The sequence below is a fragment of the Anopheles coustani genome (genome assembly GCF_943734705.1).
Source record: "Anopheles coustani chromosome X unlocalized genomic scaffold, idAnoCousDA_361_x.2 X_unloc_38, whole genome shotgun sequence".
NCBI lineage: Eukaryota > Metazoa > Arthropoda > Insecta > Diptera > Culicidae > Anopheles > Anopheles coustani.
In genome coordinates this window covers 199184-207500 of record NW_026525146.1, presented here as the reverse complement: position 1 = coordinate 207500, position 8317 = coordinate 199184, and the positions used below count along the sequence as shown (strand labels likewise).

Sequence of the window (8317 nt, the reverse complement as noted above, 5' to 3'; positions counted from 1 at the left end):
GAAGCTAGACATCAGTAAACACCACCACAGACACCACAAGCACGCCTTCTCCTCGTACTTCCGCCTCACGCGGGAACACGACGCTCTAAATACTTCGAATTCCAATGCCAGTATATTGTAAACCACGGGTTCTTTAATGCTAGCGGGTCGTCGCGACCCTAGTTAACATCATGGTGCACGTCTCGTGACGGGTGTCACGGCGTAGTTAAATGTATGCGATACATTTCTCAAATATAAGCGCTCAGTCATCTGTACATCATGGTAGGTTCCCACGACGTGCAATATGCGTTCAACTTATCAATGTTCATGTGTCCTGCAGTTCACATTATGACGCGCAGTTAGCTGCGGTCTTCATCGATCCATGAGCCGAGTGATCCACTGCCGAGGGTGACTAACTTGCGTAAGCCGCCGCTGTGCGCGTATACCCGTTCCCCGTAGGGAGGAGCAAGCCGCCGCTTAGAGACGAAGCATAAAGTGTCCTCATTCCACATAGGGCAAGCTGGATTAATCCATTTTACCCAGGACGGCCGAAGCGGCGTGGACCAGGGGAGAACTGAACCTTATACTTCACACCACAGTAAGTCTACGTGTCCTCTTCCACATAGGGCAAGCTAGAACTAACTATCTTACCCAGGACTGCCGAAGCAGCGTGGACCAGGGGAGGAACACACTTTTCATGGAAACGTAAGGCATCCATGACTGCCATAACGTAAGCCGCCGCTGTGCGCGTATACCCGTTCCCCGTAGGGAGGAGCAAGCCGCCGCTTAGAGACGAAGCATAAAGTGTCCTCATTCCACATAGGGCAAGCTGGATGAATCCATTTTACCCAGGACGGCCGAAGCGGCGTGGACCAGGGGAGAACTGAACTTTATACTTCACACCACAGTAAGTCTACGTGTCCTCTTCCACATAGGGCAAGCTAGAACTAACTATCTTACCCAGGACTGCCGAAGCAGCGTGGACCAGGGGAGGAACACACTTTTCATAGAAACGTAAGGCATCCATGACTGCCATAGTGCGTAAGCCGCCGCTGTGCGCGTAAACCCGTTCCCCGTAGGGAGGAGTCAAGCCGCCGCTTAGAGACGAAGTATGAAGTGTCCTCTTCCACATAGGGCAAGCTAGAATGAACTATCTTACCCAGGACCGCCGAAGCAGCGTGGACCAGGGGAGAACTGAACTTTATACTTCACACCACAGTATTGAGTAATGTGCCCTCTTCCACATAGGGCAAGCTGGAATGTTCCATTTTACCCAGGACGGCCGAAGCGGCGTGGACCAGTGGAGGACTACACAATCATGAGGTTTGATATCGACTTGTGTGTTTCAATAGGGTACCGATGGTATGTTTTGAACCGATTTGATTTAGCCATTCTGAAGTCATCACTTGGTTGAAGCGCTGAACTAGGGAGGCATCGTTTACATATATATTGGTTTTTGCATGCTCTACAGGTTAATGTCATGAGGTTGGCTATCGAGCATGCCCAAGTGATGACTTGATTGTGTGCTTGCTTGAATTCTTCACATTTCATACCATCGGTTAGTTGTCGAATCATTCCTCGATCATAACCTTCGTTCTTGGTTCATGTATGCTCTCTTCCACATAGGGCAAGCTAGAATTAACTATCTTACCCAGGACCGCCGAAGCAGCGTGGACCAGGGGAGAACTATACTTTGTCTTGTATGCCCTCTTCCACATAGGGCAAGCTAGAATGAACTATCTTACCCAGGACCGCCGAAGCAGCGTGGACCAGTGGAGGACTATACTTTGTTCATAACACCACAGTATTGAGTAATGTGCCCTCTTCCACATAGGGCAAGCTAGAATGAACTATCTTACCCAGGACCGCCGAAGCGGCGTGGACCAGTGGAGGACTACACAATTAAGAGGTTTGATATCGACTTGTGTGTTTCAATAGGGTACCGATGGTATGTTTTGAACCGATTTGATTTAGCCATTCTGAAGTCATCACTTGGTTGAAGCGCTGAACTAGGGAGGCATCGTTTACATATATATTGGTTTTTGCATGCTCTACTAGGTTAATGTCATGAGGTTGGCTATCGAGCATGCCCAAGTGATGACTTGATTGTGTGCTTGCTTGAATTCTTCACATTTCATACCATCGGTTAGTTGTCGAATCATTCCTCGATCATAACCTTCGTTCTTGGTTCATGTATGCTCTCTTCCACATAGGGCAAGCTAGAATTAACTATCTTACCCAGGACCGCCGGAGCAGCGTGGACCAGGGGAGAACTATACTTTGTCTTGTATGCCCTCTTCCACATAGGGCAAGCTAGAATTAACTATCTTACCCAGGACTGCAAAGCAGCGTGGACCAGTGGAGGACTATACTTTGTTCATTACACCACAGTATTAAGTATGGTGTCCTCTTCCACATAGGGCAAGCTAGAACTAACTATCTTACCCAGGACCGCCGAAGCAGTGTGGACCAGGGGAGGACTATACTTTATACTTCACACACTAGCCATACTGAAGTCATCACTTGGTTGAAGCGCTGAACTACGGCGGGGTAATCGTTTACAGGTTATAATCATATAGCTGCATGCTCATTAGTAGATAATGGAATATTGTATGGCAATATGAGCATGCCCAAGTGATGACTTTGTTTCAAGCTCAACAGGTAGGGTATTGAGTCCTCTTCCACATAGGGCAAGCTAGAATGAACTATCTTACCCAGGACCGCCGGAGCAGCGTGGACCAGTGGAGGACTCTATACTTTATACTTCACACCACAGTATTGAGTACGACTTGCATAAAGCCCCTAATGAGAACCACGAGGGCTCTCTCAATGTAGAACCACGAGGGCTCTAGTACCGATTCTCTCGGTACGGCTTGGTCCGTGTTCCTTTATGCTTGTACTCTTAGAAAGTCTCAACCAGGAGGTCTTGACTTTGATTGTCATAGTTGGACTACGACGGGGCATCCGACCATTGCTGATCGAACACCCCTGATTCACCATCTTTCGGGTAGGCGGTACGCGTACCTCCGGACGCGGAAGTCTCAACCCGGAGGTCTTGACTTTGATTGTCATAGTTGGACTACGACGGGGCATCCGACCATTGCTGATCGAACACCCCTGATTCATCATCTTTCGGGTAGGCGGTGCGCGCACCTCCGACGCGGAAGTCTCAACCCGGAGGTCTTGACTTTGTATTGTCATAGTTGGACTACGACGGGGTATCCGACTCATCGAATACCCCAGAAGCACACCATCTTTCGGGTAGGCGGTACGCGTACCTCCGGACGCGGAAAGTCTCAACCCGGAGGTCTTGACTTTGGTTGTCATAGTTGGACTATGACGGGGCATCCGACCGTTGCTGATCGAACACCCCTGTTACACCATCTTTCGGATAGGCGGTGCGCGACACCACCGACGCGGAAAGTCTCAACCCGGAGGTCTTGACTTTGTATTGTTGGATAGTCCTCTTCCACTATAGGGCAAGCTGGAAATATTCCATTTTACCCAGGACTGCCGAGGCAGCGTGGACCAGGGGAGAACTTCACGGAATCTTCAGGCATCCATGATTGCCATAGTGCGTAAGCCGCCGCTGTGTGCGTCAACTCGTTCCCCGTGAGGAGGAGTCTAGCCGCCGCTAAAAGACGAAGCATTAAGTGTCCTCATTCCACTATAGGGCAAGCTAGAATTAACTATCTTACCCAGGACCGCCGAAGCAGCGTGGACCAGGCGAAGACTATACTTTATACTTCACACCACAGTATTGAGTACGACTTGCATAAAGCCCCTATTGAGAACCACGAGGGCTCTCTCAATGTAGAACCACGAGGGCTCTAGTACCGATTCTCTCGGTACGGCTTGGTCCGTGTTCCTTTATGCTTGTACTCGCGGAAAGTCTCAACCCGGAGGTCTTGACTTTGATTGTCATAGTTGGACTACGACGGGGCATCCGACCATTGCTGATCGAACACCCCTGATTCACCATCTTTCGGATAGGAGGTGCGCCCACCTCCGACGCGGAAGTCTCAACCCGGTGGTTCGGACTTAGAGTTTTTCCCATTTAAAAGTTTTTCTCTTAGCCATACTGAAGTCATCACTTGGTGAACGATTGAACTAGGGCGGGTTAATCGTTTATAGGTATCATGTGGTTTGCATGCTCTCTTAGGTTAAGGTCATGTGGTTGGCTATCGAGCATGCCCAAGTGATGACTTTGTTTCACGCTTGCTTGATTTCTTCAAGATTCCCTGTTATATAGTGTAATCATTCGAGAACAGGGAATCTTTGGTTTTGCTCAACAGGTATTGGATGTCAACTTGGTATCTAGATCGCATTAAGTCTCAACCCTTAGGTTCGGACTTGTATAGTGACATCTTGTTACGGTCTTGAGTCTCAACCCGCAGGTTCGGACTACTTAGTGTTTGATCGAATATAATATGGCAACTTGTGCCTAAGTCTCAACCCGCAGGTTCGGACTTCTGTTTATTTGGCCAATGTATGTATAAGGCAACTTGTGCCTAAGTCTCAACCCGCAGGTTCGGACTTGTGTATTTGTTCGAAGTCATGTATAAGGCAACGTGTGCCTAAGTCTCAACCCGTAGGTTCGGACTTGTTAGTGTTTCGTCAACTTTCATATGGCAACTTGTGCCTAAGTCTCAACCCGCAGGTTCGGACTTGTGTATTTGTTCGAAGTCATGTATAAGGCAACTTGTGCCTAAGTCTCAACCCGCAGGTTCGGACTTCTATAGTGTTTCATCAACTTTCATATGGCAACTTGTGCCGAAGTCTCAACCCGCAGGTTCGGACTTCTATAGTGTTTCGTCAATTATCATATGGCAACTTGTGCCGAAGTCTCAACCCGCAGGTTCGGACTTCTGGAAGGATCACTTGGCCACTAATGATCCTTCCGCAGGTTCACCTACGGAAACCTTGTTACGACTTTTACTTCCTCTAAATCATCAAGTTCGGTCAACTTCGATAAAGCAGACGCGGTTCACGAGGATCCAGCGAACGATCATCTCCAAAGACCTCACTAAATAATCCATCGGTAGTAGCGACGGGCGGTGTGTACAAAGGGCAGGGACGTATTCAACGCTGGCTGATGACCAGCACTTACTAGAAGTTCCGAGTTCATATGGACCATTGCAATCCATAATCCCTACTAAGTGAGTATTTGAGTGATTTCCCGTTCCTCTCGGAATAGGAGACACGCTGCTACCCACATTGTAGCACGCGTGTAGCCCAGAACATCTAAGGGCATCACGGACCTGTTATCGCTCGATCTCATTTTGCTAAACACAAATTGTCCTGCTAAGCAGCGTACCGTAAGTGCACTTGCGCACACGAACAGCGAAGGTGTCAGGTCATACTCCACCGAAAGGTCCTAACCCGTTCCAATCGGCATCGACGCATTAACGCTGACTGCGTTCTAGTTAGCATATGTGAGTCACGTTCGTTATCGGAATTAACCAGACAAATCAATCCACGAACTAAGAACGGCCATGCACCACTACCCTTAAATTTGAGAAAGAGCTATTAATCTGTCTCACCTCCATAAGTTCGGACCTGGTAAGTTTTCCCGTGTTGAGTCAAATTGAACCGCAAGCTCCATTTCATTGTGGTGCCCTTCCGTCAATTCCTTTAAGTTTCAACTTTGCAACCATACTTCCCCCGGAACCTGACTTTGGTTTCCCGGAAGCTACTGAGAGCACCTGGTTGTAGCGTCTCCCAATTGCTAGTTGGCATCGTTTACGGTTAGAACTAGGGCGGTATCTAATCGCCTTCGATCCTCTAACTTTCGTTCTTGATTAAAGAAAGCATCCTTGACAAATGCCTTCGCTTTAGTTAGTCTTACGACGGTCTACGAATTTCACCTCTCGCGCCGTAATACTAGTGTCCCCAACTACTTCTGTTAATCATTACCTCCGGTCTGAGTACAAACCAATGAAAGATTAGACCAAGGTCGTATTCCATTATTCCATGCAAGATTATTCTAGGGCGTTTGGGCACCCTGCTTTAAGCACTCTAATTTGTTCAAGGTAAACGTGAGCGGTCGAGCTCTATGTTACACTTGCACCCGTTGAAGGGCACACCATGACACAGACTTGGTGCCCTACCACACCATTGAGTCGCAACCAGATTCCGACTTGGCCCACCGACCACGGGTTGACCGGGTCGGCGGAGCCGGACTGTGTTGGACAAGTATCAACTTCGAACGTTTTAACCGCAACAATTTTAATATACGCTAGTGGAGCTGGAATTACCGCGGCTGCTGGCACCAGACTTGCCCTCCACTTGATCCTCGTAGAAGGATTTATGCTCTACTCATTCCAATTATGAAACATCATTAAAGAGTTTCATATTGTTATTTCTCGTCACTACCTCCCCGTCCCGGGATTGGGTAATTTACGCGCCTGCTGCCTTCCTTGGATGTGGTAGCCATTTCTCAGGCTCCCTCTCCGGAATCGAACCCTGATTCCCCGTTACCCGTTGCAACCATGGTAGTCCTCTATACTACCATCCATAGTTGATAGGGCAGATATTTGCGAGATCTGTCGTCGGTGCGAGACCATACGATCAGCATCATTATCCAGACTTCAACTCAATGACACGGAGAACCCGCGATTGGTTTGACTAATAAGTGCACCAGTTCCCGCGAGGGTCCTGGCATGTTGCATGTATTAGCTCTAGATTTTCCACAGTTATCCAAGTAACTAGGTTGATGATCTCGTAAATTATAGCTGTTATACTGAGCCTTATGCGGTTTCACATTAAATCTGTTTGTACTTAGACATGCATGGCTTAACCTTTGAGACGAGCGTATATTACTGGTAGGATCAACCAGAATTCCGACTTTGCGTTCGAATGTTCATTGTCCCATTGCACCCGGAGGAGCAAACACCACGTTCTATATGTTGTCAAGTCCGGTAGCACACGGGAGGCGAGCCCCCGTGCGAACCTCATTGCCCTCGTATCACACACACCCGATGCACCGGACAGGCACTTGAGCGGCATTCGACTCCGCTAAGCGCACGTGCGCCCGATTGTGCATGCGCTGACGGGGCCTTCATACCCCTACCACAGCGACCTTATGCCAAACTTCCATGAATACTTAGGTGAGCTGACAAGGGCCTTCATTTCCCTACCATCAACTAAAGGACACGCTAGGCGCGTCCGATCATTGCAACTGCGGGGCTTTCATACCCCAATCACCACAGTACGCAATTCACCAGAGTTTAATCACAACCCCCCCGGACATGGCACACTATTAACTTGCAACAAAACTTAGTGTGTGCCGGGCACATCGGTTCCACAAAATCATTCCCGATGTACCCCAATTGGGGTTGTGAACGCATCCATGGTCCTCTGACACACCCAACCAAGCGTGGATACTACATACCTCAAACACCCAGTACACTAACAGACAAATCAATATATGGTTGCTTTCCCCCAGACATTTGCCAATCACTTGGCACCCGGACGGGAACTCGCTCCTGATTGCGCCATTGCCACCCATTTGCCAAGAGCGAGTTCTGTATGTAGATTTCATTTGGAAAGACAACCGTGTACTGGATATTCTATCCGACGATTACAGATGACGAGTACGAGACTCGACTACACTCACGGATAATACATTTTGGGTCGAGATTGCTTTCGGGGTTTTCGATTGGTCTTGCGCTTGTAAACGTATAACTTTGACTTGTGGTAACCTCGGTATGTTAGTCGATCACGTGGTTGTGAACTGGGTAAGGGTGGGCAATCTGTTCACTTGCACTCTGGGTAGGAATATGGTGAGCGCTATAGGTTAAAGATCATGGTATGGTTCCATCGTGATGACTTTCGCTAGATAGTAGTATGTTTGGATAGTTATAACGTTTTTGGCCATTTGTTCATAGTGTTCGGTCCATTGAGGAATTCGATTGGTCTTTGCTTCACACACGTGGTCGATCACTTGGATGTGAACTAGGGTGAGAATAAGGTGTTCACTAGTGCTCTTAGGTTTTGGATCAGTACTGAGCACTTGATTGGTTTCGCATAATATGTATCCATAGTGATGACTCTTTCCAGCTTAAGATTTCGTTACCAGTTTCGAATCCTCCCCACGTTCGCTTTTACTTGGTTAGGTTTTCGAGTGTAGATTTGAAAGCAATCTCATGTATGTATCCCATCTGATATAAGCCACTGACAGTTCATGTCACCTCGTTCAACTCTCGCTGGGTCACAGAAGTATGTTACTGCGCCCATTATCCCTACTCGGATAGGTTCGGTTCGTTCGTTTTATACTACGGTGAGTAAACTCAATTTGTGCATCGCATAGCCATGGAAAGCAAGCTTTCGCGGGCCT

General features: G+C 48.1%; 1 non-coding gene across 1 annotated transcript; it reads right to left on the bottom strand.

The window, feature by feature from the left end:
• Nucleotides 1-235: 235 nt before the first annotated feature.
• On the bottom strand, nucleotides 236-390 carry LOC131270535 (5.8S ribosomal RNA). Its single transcript, XR_009179596.1, has one exon. It is a non-coding gene; the product is annotated as a 5.8S ribosomal RNA (ribosomal RNA).
• Nucleotides 391-8317: the final 7927 nt, after the last annotated feature.